Consider the following 10,856-nt stretch of genomic DNA (forward strand, 5'->3'; position numbering starts at 1 on the left):
GGGTCCTCCTTTGTAGCCTCAACTGGCGTGGAAATTGTGAGCCTCCTGCTTCGGTCTCCAGAGTGCAGGTCCCACAGGTCAGCTGCTTGCACCTCCTTGCGCAGAGAAAGCAGTGATTGACAGGGTGGAACTCCACCGGCTCCTCCCAGAAGGAAGCCAAGGCAGCAGCTGCATTCAGACAAAGGAACACTTCCGGGGCTGGGGCTGGGGGTGGGGGTGAGGGGGTAGGGTGGGGGTAGGGGCGGGGCTCAGCGCATGAGCCCTTGCCATGTATGCATGAGGACCTGGGTCCAATCTCTCAAACTCAGGTAAAAACCGCCAGGCGTGGTGGCATGTGCCTATAATCCCAGTACAGAGAGGGCTGAGACAGGCAGATCCCCAGAGTAACCAGTTAGCCAGCCAGCCAGCCAGCCAGCCAGCCAGCCAGCTAGCCAGCCCCACCTACTTGGTGAGCCACAAGTCCCAGTCTCTCAAGAATCCATCTCAGAAAGCAAGAGGGATGGTATCTGCGGAATGACTGCCAGAGGTTGAGCTCTGGCCTCCCACATGCCTACACACGCAGGCACCCACTCCTTAGGCACACGTGCATAAATAGGCATGCGCATGCGCACACATATGCACCGTGAGAGATGCTTGCCACCAGAATCTTCTTACCAGAGGAAGCCCTCTCTCCACGCCATGCACTTGAAGCAAAATCAAAGCTATTCTGGAGGAAAGACCGGCTATGATAAAAGGAGCAATGAGCACAGACATTGGCAAATATTTGGGGAGGGAATATATAAATATGGGCTGCACGGCTCCACAATAATAACTCCTAATTCATGGTGGAGAGCGATGGGCCAGCACTAAAATACTGGATGGTACCATGTAATTTAGGAAAAGGATGCTCAAAATTAGAGCTTTCAAATGTTTTCTGTTATTGAGGAGGAGGGGAAAACATACTGGGCCAAGCTCAGATGGTGGTAGGTGTTGTGCCTAGATTCTCACAGCAAGCACTGAAAATTAGCCATGGGCCACGAGAAGGCTCAGACAGTAGAGGCGCTTGCTGCCAAGCCTGACTATCTGGGGTCAAACCCCAGGGACTACAGTGGAAGGAGAACAGATTCTGAACGTTGCCCTCTGATCCCCATACTCCCACAGTGGTGCATGTGAGCTCACACTTAAGCATCCACTAATAAAACTGAATAAAGGAGTCTAGAGAGCAGTGTAAATAAACGCCCAGCATACAGTTAAAGGGACCAAGTCCTTGCTAAAAGACAACTATTGGATTGATTTTTTTATTAGGTATTTTCCTCATTTACATTTTCAATGCTATCCCAAAAGTCCCCCATACCCTCCCCCCCCAACTCCCCTACCTACCCACTCCCACTTTTTGGCCCTGGTGTTCCCCTGTACTGGGGCATATAAAGTTTGCAAGTCCAATGGGCCTCTGGGTTGAATTTTTAAAACATGCAGAGTCCCATGGCCTGGGTTTGGTGACAGAGCCTCTAATCTTAGTTTCTCAGAAGTCTGAGGCAGGAGGATTGTGAGTTTGGGGCCACATAGTAAGACTTGATCTAAAACAAACAAATGAACCCAAACCAGGTCATGCTGGGTTCACAAGCCCTGCACCCTGAATACAAGCACCACCCAGAGGTGTTGAAAGTCCACATATAAAAACTCACAGGCGAGCCCACCGAGCTTGAAGCTTAGAGGTAGAGTGTAAGCTTAGCATGCACAAGGCCCTGGGTTAAATCCTCAGAAGCGACAGAGCCCGGAAGAGCAAGAAGAAAGGAGCGGGCTGGGAAGGCTCATTTGATAAACTGCTTGCCTTGCAAGCACAAGGATATGAATCCCACCCTTAGACCCTGTCTAAGAAAGTCCAAGTGTAGCTGGGCAGTGGTGACACGTGCCTTGAATCCCAGAACTCAGGAGGCAGAGGCAGGGGGATCTCTGAGTTCAAGGCCAGTGTGGACTACAGAGTGAGTTCCAGGACAGCCAGGGCTACACAGAGAAACCCTGTCTAAAGAACAAAACACAAAACAACAATAAAAAAGAAAGTCCCAGTGTGGCGGGTGGTGTGCGCTATAGTCCCTGCACTGGGAAGTGGGACATAGGCAGATCCCTGGGGCTCACTGGCCAGGGTCCTTGCCTGCTTGCTAAGTTCCAGGCTGGTGAAAACACTGTGTCAAAAATAAGGTGGGTGAGATTATTATGTGACATGAACTGTATATGTATGTATACACATGTACACACACACATCTTTCTCAAGTGCATGGAGAGGAAAGGGAGAGAGAAGGAGGGAGAGAGGAAGGGAGGGAGGGAGGGAGAGAGAGAGAGAGAGAGAGAGAGAGAGAGAGAGAGAGAGAGAGAGAGATATTATAGTATACAAGTGTTAACTAAAAGAAAGAAAGCAGTATATGTTGAGGTAAGGTCCAGGAATTTGGCACAGTGACAGAGTATCTGCCTAGCACACACAGGCGCTGGGTCCTATCCTTAGCACTGAAAAACAATGTATGTGTGCTTGTATATGTATGTGCCTATGAGAGAATGTGTATGTGTACATGTATTTACGTGTATAAGTACACACGTGTCTTTGTGTGTGCATGCATGTGTGCGTGTGCTTGTGTGTACATGTACATTAAAAATTGACTTCAAAGAAGAAAGTATTATCCTGGATGAGATGGTGGCTGGGTAACAATAGAAGGATCAATTCTCCAGGGAGTCATAACTGCTCTCAATTTATGTGCATGTCCTTCGGTACGTGTAAGGAAGGTTCCAGAACTCCTGGCCTATATCACAAGCCTTGGATGCTTACATGTCTTGTTTGAGGAGGCACGGTTTGTGTGTAAGCTGTGCACATCTTTCTGGAGGCTTCAAATGCTCCCATGATGGCTTCCTATCCCTAACACAACATCGGGGCAGAATCAGGAGCTACTGATAAGCAGAGTTCAGGGAGCGATGGGGATGTCTGCACATATTTGGTACAGAAGAATTGTTCTCCATTTGTGGTTGGTTGGATCTGTGGATGCGGTACCTGCAGATACGGAGAGCCAACAGTGTAAGCTGTTGTAGATGCACACATGTGAAGGAAAATGGAAAAAGAACACACATCCGTATCCACAGCGGCATAGCTTTGGGTCATTTCAGTGATGGTGGCGAAGGCTTACGTCACACAGATACAGGTTTAACATGACGAGCATGTCATGGCTGGAGGTCTCTCTTGGGCCGAGGCCATTGTCTTTCCAAAGTATTTGTGGGACATGCAGAAATATGCCAGATCATGAAGTCAACCTTGGCGCCTTCCAAAGATCAGGGCTGCAGACTGGCTTTCCTGGATCATGGGAGTCTGACTTTGAGATCCGCGCTGAGTGCAAGAATCTTTTTCCTGTGTGTGTGTGTGTGTGTGTGCGCGCACACACGTGCACATGCCAGTGGTGAATGTTCTTTAGGAGCCATCTACCTTTTATCCCCCTCAAGACCTGCTTTCTCTTTGTCCCGGGGCTCACTGCGTAGGCCAGGCTGGCTGGTGAGTCTCGGGGATCCTCCTGTCTCTATATCTCCAGAACTGGAATTATAAGCGTGTGTCACCACGGCCAGCTTTATACATAGACACTTCATCAGCTGAGTCCTCTTCCCAGTTCCTGGCTACAAAAGCTTTATTAGAGACCACTCCTGGGTCAGATGCAATGGAGGTCTGGGTTTACAAAGCCTTAGCCAGGCCCTAGGGAACACTAGCAATGGAGGGCTCCTTAGGGGTGCTTGGATTGTTGCAAAGCCAGGGTTTTGTGAACTGCATTGAACCACAGTCTCATGTAGGTGTCCATTTAATGAAGCCTGATCTTGGTTGGGGAATCACCAAAGACAGTTGATGGTGAGGCTGTCTCCCAACAGCCAAGGAGGAAGGAAGGCCGTCAGGACAGAAGAGGAAGTGGGTTGCTCATATAGCATCCATCACAGTGTATCTATTTTGAACAGGATTCAAACTCACAGATTTCTACTCCAGAGTGAAGAGACATGGTCATCCTGCCTCAGTTTACCAGTTGCTACAAGCCCGATGATAAGACAGACACAGAGCATAAGGCTCTTTCAAGTTCACATAGATTTCAAAGAGTCTACCTTATTAACTCAGTGAATTTAGCAAGAATTTTAAAAATGGTGTATTATGGTTAAATTGTGCCCACTTGATACATTCAAGGTTGACTTAAAATCATAAGGCTAACGAGTGTAATTAATCACATCAATGGTTTAAGAAAACAAAAGTCCAACCAGTGGAAAATTATTCCATGGGATTTTCCAGTCAGCCTGGTTAGGGATAGAGTTGTTTTTCCCAGCCCTTGTTAGGCTGAGGCCAAGGATGACCAGCCAGAGAGGCCAGTACGGGCTACGTACTGAGAGCTTGCTTCAGAAGATAGCAAGAAGGCTTGAGGGATGACTCAAAGGTTAAGAGTGCCTGTGGCTTATGCAGAGGACTCAAGTTCGGATCCCAGCACTGGTGTTGGGCAGATCACAAATGCTTATAAGTCTAGCTTCAGAGCATCTGATTCATTCTCTCTCTTCTCTCTCTCTCTCTCTCTCTCTCTCCAGAACCCCAGCAAGATGAAACAACAAAAATTTGACATACCTTCATTATAAAAATGATTTCTTTAACTATTGAAACAAATGTCTTAACTTGATAACAATATGGGGAAACATTGTTAGATGTAAATGCCACCAAACAGTCCAGTCCAGTATCGGAAGTGTTACATTAGAAAAAAGAAGCCTCCTGATTAAATTAGTTCTAGGAAATTCTTTTCAGTCCTGTGGTTTGGTCCTGGTTAGCATAGTAATATGGGAAAAATAAACCAACTGCCCCACGTTCTAATTAATGCTATTAGCAGATGCTATGACTGTGTAAACACAAATTACAAAATAATCAAATTATAAATCACTAGGAGAATCTGGTAAATTTGTTTCATATAAAAATGCAAAAAGCAGTTTTGTTCTTAAAGGTTTACTTTTCTTGCTTTTAAGTATATGTACGGGTGCATCGAAGCATATGCATGCACATGAATGCAGGTGCTCTTGGAGGCCAGAAGAGGGCACCAAATTCCCATGAGCTGGAGGTTGAACCTCCTGAAGTGGGTGCTGGGAACCAAATTCAGATCCTCTGCAAGGGAGACAAAGGATCTTAACTGCTGCGCCATCTCTCCAGCCTCCAATTTCACGTTCATACACCACCACCAGTTAGAAACTGTAATTTAACAGCATGTGCCAGATATACTGGGAGTTCTGGAGATGGACAGCACTGAAGGATGTACCACAATGAATACCACTTACGGCTGGGGCACAGAGTACTTGAAAATGGGCCAGATGGTGAATTTTATATTAAGTATGTTTTACTAAAGAAACAAACAAAACAAGATGAAACCAGAGTTAGTCTTTCAAGGGACACAAAGAAATATGTGAAACTCAGGGCAGAGTCGGACATGGTGGCAGGCACACTAGTTATCTTTGTACTCTGTAGTGCTGAGACAGGAGGATTGCTGTGAATGTGAGGCCAGTGTGAATGACATAATGGGATTAGACTGACCAGATATGCACAGTGACAGGAGATACTCAGGGCATGGAGGTGCTGGGTTTTTTTTGCTGGATTTAGTGGGTGAGTGCGTCCTGTGGGGGAGGGGGGAGGACCTCACTATGGGTGGAGATGTCTCCATTTTTTAGCAGGAGTTTTATAGATAACCTTCTCACATCCAATGCAATCACAGTTTTAAACATTGAAAGATGGTAAACAAATATGCAGGACCAGCTTCGTGGCTTACAGGATAAAAATTGTAATGGAAGGAGTTAGGGAGAGTCCATGGTGGGGCTGGGCTCAGAAGCCAGTGGGAGGGACCAAACTGGACCAAACTGGTCAATACCAGCAGTCATGAGCCACACAAAGAACCCAGAGGTTTCTTGTTTGTTTGTTTTTTTGTTTTTTTGTTTTTAATCTGGATGGACTCTTGCTCCCGCCAAAGATGGCAGAGATGATGTTATTCTAGAAGGTTCCTTGGTAGAGTGGAGGGGGTCATGTCAGTCTCTGTGTGGCTGTGGAGTTGGGGGCTTGGGGTGGGGGGACTGAATCCTACCTTCAGGAAGAGTGGTCTGAAGATGGTTTGTCCCCTCTGGAACTCAGGCTGGTTCCATAGCTAAGAAGAACGGAAACCTTTCTCTTGTGACTGGGTCAGTTCCCGCAGCAGTGAGTGAACTCTTGGGCCTGGAGGAGTTACCCCAACAGCAGGTTGTTAAAGGTGAGACTGGTTGTAGTCTCTCTCTCTCAGTCTCTCTCTCTCTCTCTCTCTCTCTGTGTGTATGTGTGTGTGTGTGTGTGTGTGTGTGTGTGTTGGAGTGCATGTGAGTGTGGGCAACCATGTACATACATGCAGAGCCCAGAGTGCATGTGTATGTAGAACCCAGAGTAAGGAGCTATGTGTTCCCATCCCTCCCTCCTCCTATTGCCTTGAGATAGGGTCTCTCAGGGAACAGGAGGCTCATGGGGTTTTGGTTAGATTAGCTGGCCAAATCTAGCCTGGGGATCTGCCTGTCTCTGTCCCCAAGTCTCTGTCCCCTACTGGCCTGTGCAGCCAGGGCCAGCTTTTATGTGGGTGCTGGGGACTCAAATCAGGTCCTCAAGTGCTCTAACCACTGAACCTTCTCCCCACCCTCACATTATGCTTCCTCCTCTCACAGTGAATGCTCTTCCAATGTCTCCCTGGTAACATTGCAGCCCAAGGCTCTCTCCCGATGTGACTGCTTGCTCTCAAACTTCCCAAACTTTAGAATCCCGGGCATCAAGAAACTTCTTTTCTTTACAAATTACCAAGCCTCAGGGGTTCTGCTATAGCCATAGAAAACAGAGAAGACAGTAAGGGTTTAGAGGAAACAATATCCAACCTCGGACGGATGCCGGAAGAGCCAGTCTGTGAATTGGCGGGATATAGGCATGGGTTTGTCCTCAAGATCTCTCTTACAGCTGCATCTGTCCCCAGCTCTCTGCAGGACCTGGGAAGTCCAGACAGCACTGCTCATCAGACAAAAACTTGGGAGTTAGCTCAAGGCTTGCATTTGGGCAGGAGGCAGCATAGGGCCTACCTAGGCTATGGGAATCAGGTATGGGGTGAGCAGCGGCGGTGGAAGGATGGGGCAACGAGGGTGGGTAGCGGGGGTGGGGGTGGCACCAGGGGTGGCGGCAGCAAGGGTGGGTGCAGTTGGAGGAGCAGTATAGAGGTGGTAATGACTGTAAACTTTGTGGAGGACAGTGACCATATCCTTTCCTGTTGGAGACTGGAGAGGCCACCCAAGCTAGATGAAAAGTCTTGTATCTTCCTTGCTGTTGGTTCTCCAGACCCCGACCCCGACCCCCATCGTTTTTTTGCTATGATTGTGAACACTCAGGATAGGGTTTCGGACTTCCTATCCTGTGTAGTCAGGTGCCCCCAGTGGCCGATCGATGGTATTGCACAGTGCACTCCCCGCTGTGCAGAATTGCTGGCCTTCCCCTTAAAATGGATTTTTCTCCTCAGGCAGAAAATTGTCTCTGGACCTTTTCTTCTTCTGCTAGGTGGACAGCTCTGACCAGCTTTCTTCCCTTCGCTCTTGCTGGAGTCGATACATATTTCCTTCCACTGTAGAGGGTGTGTTTGTAGCCTCCAATTGGCCAGTGGCTGGTAGTGGCCCAGGGTCAGGAACACCACCAGGCATGGAAAAGTGTGTTCTAGTCCAGAACTCTTTAGAAGATGGAGAGAAGGACTGTCTCTCCTGCACCAAGCAGGGACAATTCACCCCAGCCCTTGGAGCTTTCTCTCTACCACCAAGGACCTAATGATGGCTTCCTGCTGCCAGAAGAGGGAGTGGTTCAACAGCCCGTTCCATGGGCCTCCCTAACACTGTCCCTATAGACTGTCCATCCAGAACATGGGCTGCCGTAGTGGGGACATGTGTCCCAGGTCTGCAAGACTAATCTACTGAGACCTATCTGAGAACACCTTCACATGACTTCATCTTGGAGTGACCTGAGACCAGGGATTCAGCTAGTCTCTGGTGTCTTCCGGTCCTGTAGCCTTAGAAGGCTGTGTTTATCCAGTTGCCTGGGGTTGGAGTGTAGAACTTCTCAGGCATCAGCCCGTTGGAGTGCAGGAGGGAACTGTGTATGTGTGCTATACTCATGTGCAGGACCTAGGGTAGATTTACACACACAACGAGCCTCCATTCATGAGATGCACTTTGGACCACAGGCCCATCCTGAGGGTGTCCAGCACCCTGCAGCCAGTGGCCCAGATAGATGGAAAAGTTTGCCTCCCTGTCTTACCTCTTACTGGTGAGTGCCTCTACCCTGCTGTTGCTGCTGCTGCCACAGTCAGACGTCTACAGTTCCAGTGCAAACTGAGGACCAGTGTGACTGACTCTCTAGAGATCCTCCAGACTTTTGGGGTAAGACTGGACCTGCTGAGACACATCCATGGGCTGAGCAGCTACCTGGTTCTCTGCCTCTTCAATGTGTGGACAGTCATTGCTGACTTACCCAGTGTGCTTCGGGTAAGCTAATCTAAAGAACCCCCCTTTTGCCCAGCAGTGGTGGCGCACGCCTTTAATCCCAGCACTCGGGAGGCAGAGGCAGGCAGATTTCTGAGTTCGAGGCCAGCCTGGTCTACAAAGTGAGTTCCAGGACAGCCAGGGCTATACAGAGAAACCCTGTCTCGAGGAAAAAAGAAAAAAGAAAAATGTCCATTCATTCTACTGGTTCTGTTCCTCTAGAGAGCCCTCACTAATACGCCCTCCACAACCAAACCTTTGACCATCTCTCCTTCCAAACCTGTAAATCTGCCCTAGGCCCTGCAGCGAGTGCATAAGCATACACACGTGCGCATGCGTGTATGTGCGCTCATGTGCGTGTTTGCCCGCGCGTGCACACACACACATACAGTTGTGTGCACACAAACACACATGCACACACACACTATCTCAAACTTCACTATCCCAGCTACACCTATTTCTACCGAGGAAGAACAACAAAAGCAAAGGAAGAAACAGCCTGCGGTCATGGTGCCCGAGGCTGAGGCTGAGGGATGCCTCTTTGGACCACAGGCTCATCCCGATGGTGGCTAGGCAGGCCAGGCTTTCCAGGTCTGGTTCTCTGGAGCTGACTCCACTTCTGATGGCCCCTGATTCTCTCTCCAGTCCAAGCCCACAGAGCCTGTTTCTGAGTCGGCAGAGGCCAGAGGACTAAAGGGAGGAGACAGCCAAGCAAGGAACAGTTTTAAAAAACCTTGTGTTGGCCAAACAGGCATGAGGTTGTCAGTTTTCAAGCCCCTGCTCAGTGATGTACATTTTTACAAGGAAACCAAGACCCAGAGATGGGCAGGGATTCACTCCCCGCATGCGTCAAGACAGACCCGGCCTCTATTGATCCTTCAAACCACCTCACCCTTCTTTTTTCAGTGTTTGCACCAAGGCAGGCTGCCCCTCTCTGTCTCCATGCTGTGGGATTTCCCCATCTCAGGCTGCACACGGTTTAAAGGGGGGGGGGGGGAGAAAGCGAAAACGGAAAAAACAAAAACAAAAACAAAAAACAAACAGAAAACAAAAAACAAAAAACAAAAAAAAAAACCCTGCCAGACTATAAATGAATGGGGTGCTACTGCCCCCCTATGGCCACACTGAGGAAGTGCTGGCTAAGTTTTTTTGTTTTGTTTCTGTTTTTGTTTTTTAAAAAAGCAATAAATTGTTTAGCAGGCCAGGCTGGACTGTTCTGATGAGCCAAACTGACCTTGTGTGGAGACTCGCACAATGCCCCAGTGATATATGACACTGAGAGTGTCATTTCTTCCCTGAGCCTCAGTTTCTCCAGTCAAAAGCAGTTGTGTGTGTGTGTGTGTGTGTGTGTGTGTGTGTGTGTGTGTGTGAGGGAATAGATTTCAGGGAATAGATTTCAGCAGTTTTGGCAAGGGTAGGACCAGGGCAGAACAAGGAAGCAGAGATGGGTGTGGCTAGGCCACCTCTCTCATTATTTTTTGAAGTTGTGAATTCAGAGCCAGGCTCTGGGATGTCCCAGTGGTTTTAACACTTGGGCCTCAGTTTCCCCATAGGTGAACAGCACATATCATGTGGCTGTGGTTCACATATGAGAAATGATTAGGCCAATCCATGGGAAGCCTGGCACATAGTAAGCATAGTAGTGCTGTGACCATCAAGGTGTGATAGTGTTAGTGTGTCCTGGCCTCACCCTATACCGGGAATCTGGCCCAAGCCATCCTGCCCCATGGCTTCCATTGGAGATGACTGGGTGCTAACAATGTCCTAGGTGCTCTACCCTCTGCTGCACTCTGGTCCCGACACCGTCCTTGACACCTTTTTGTGACAAAGAATTGGGGATGAGCTAAGAACCCTGCCCCCTGCTCTGTGCTAGGTAGGAATCAGGGATGCAGACCATTGAGGGCATGCACTGGGGTCTCTGTGTCTCCACTCTGGTGGAAGGAGGTGGCCGGGAAGGGTTAAATGATACTTCAGATAAGCCTTTCCACTCTCCAGGGTGACCTCTGCAGGAGGGGAAACTGAGGCAGGGAGGAGGTGATTATTCCTAGGTGTCCCCGGAGTGTCATGCTTTCACGATAGGGCTCCTTCCTCATGAAGTCTCTGGGTTTGCTTGTCAGAAAGGGATAAGGAGAGAGATGAGGAATGTGGTCCTGGGGGAAAGTATTTGGAGACCCAATGTTCTCTTCACTGTCCCCTAGTGCATCTCTGGGAGGGAGCTTGGTCCAATCCTGGCACTAGTTATGACTGGCTGAAACCGAAAAAAGTTGTTCCCTGGGGTCTTGTTAAACTCACTTTTTCCCCCTCCCTGAGGCAGCGGTGGT

The 10,856-nt window shown here is 48.8% G+C and overlaps 1 long non-coding RNA gene across 1 annotated transcript; it reads right to left on the reverse strand.

Annotated features, from left to right (window-relative positions):
* Positions 1–2,403: 2,403 nt before the first annotated feature.
* On the reverse strand, positions 2,404–7,521 carry Gm33324. The gene is made up of 3 exons (XR_384284.3): positions 6,898–7,521; positions 6,093–6,220; positions 2,404–3,944 (listed from the first exon to the last, which is right to left on the reverse strand). It is a non-coding gene; the product is annotated as a predicted gene, 33324 (long non-coding RNA).
* Positions 7,522–10,856: the final 3,335 nt, after the last annotated feature.

Source organism: Mus musculus, chromosome 15 (assembly GCF_000001635.26).
Source record: "Mus musculus strain C57BL/6J chromosome 15, GRCm38.p6 C57BL/6J".
In the NCBI taxonomy this organism is placed as follows: Eukaryota; Metazoa; Chordata; class Mammalia; order Rodentia; family Muridae; genus Mus; species Mus musculus.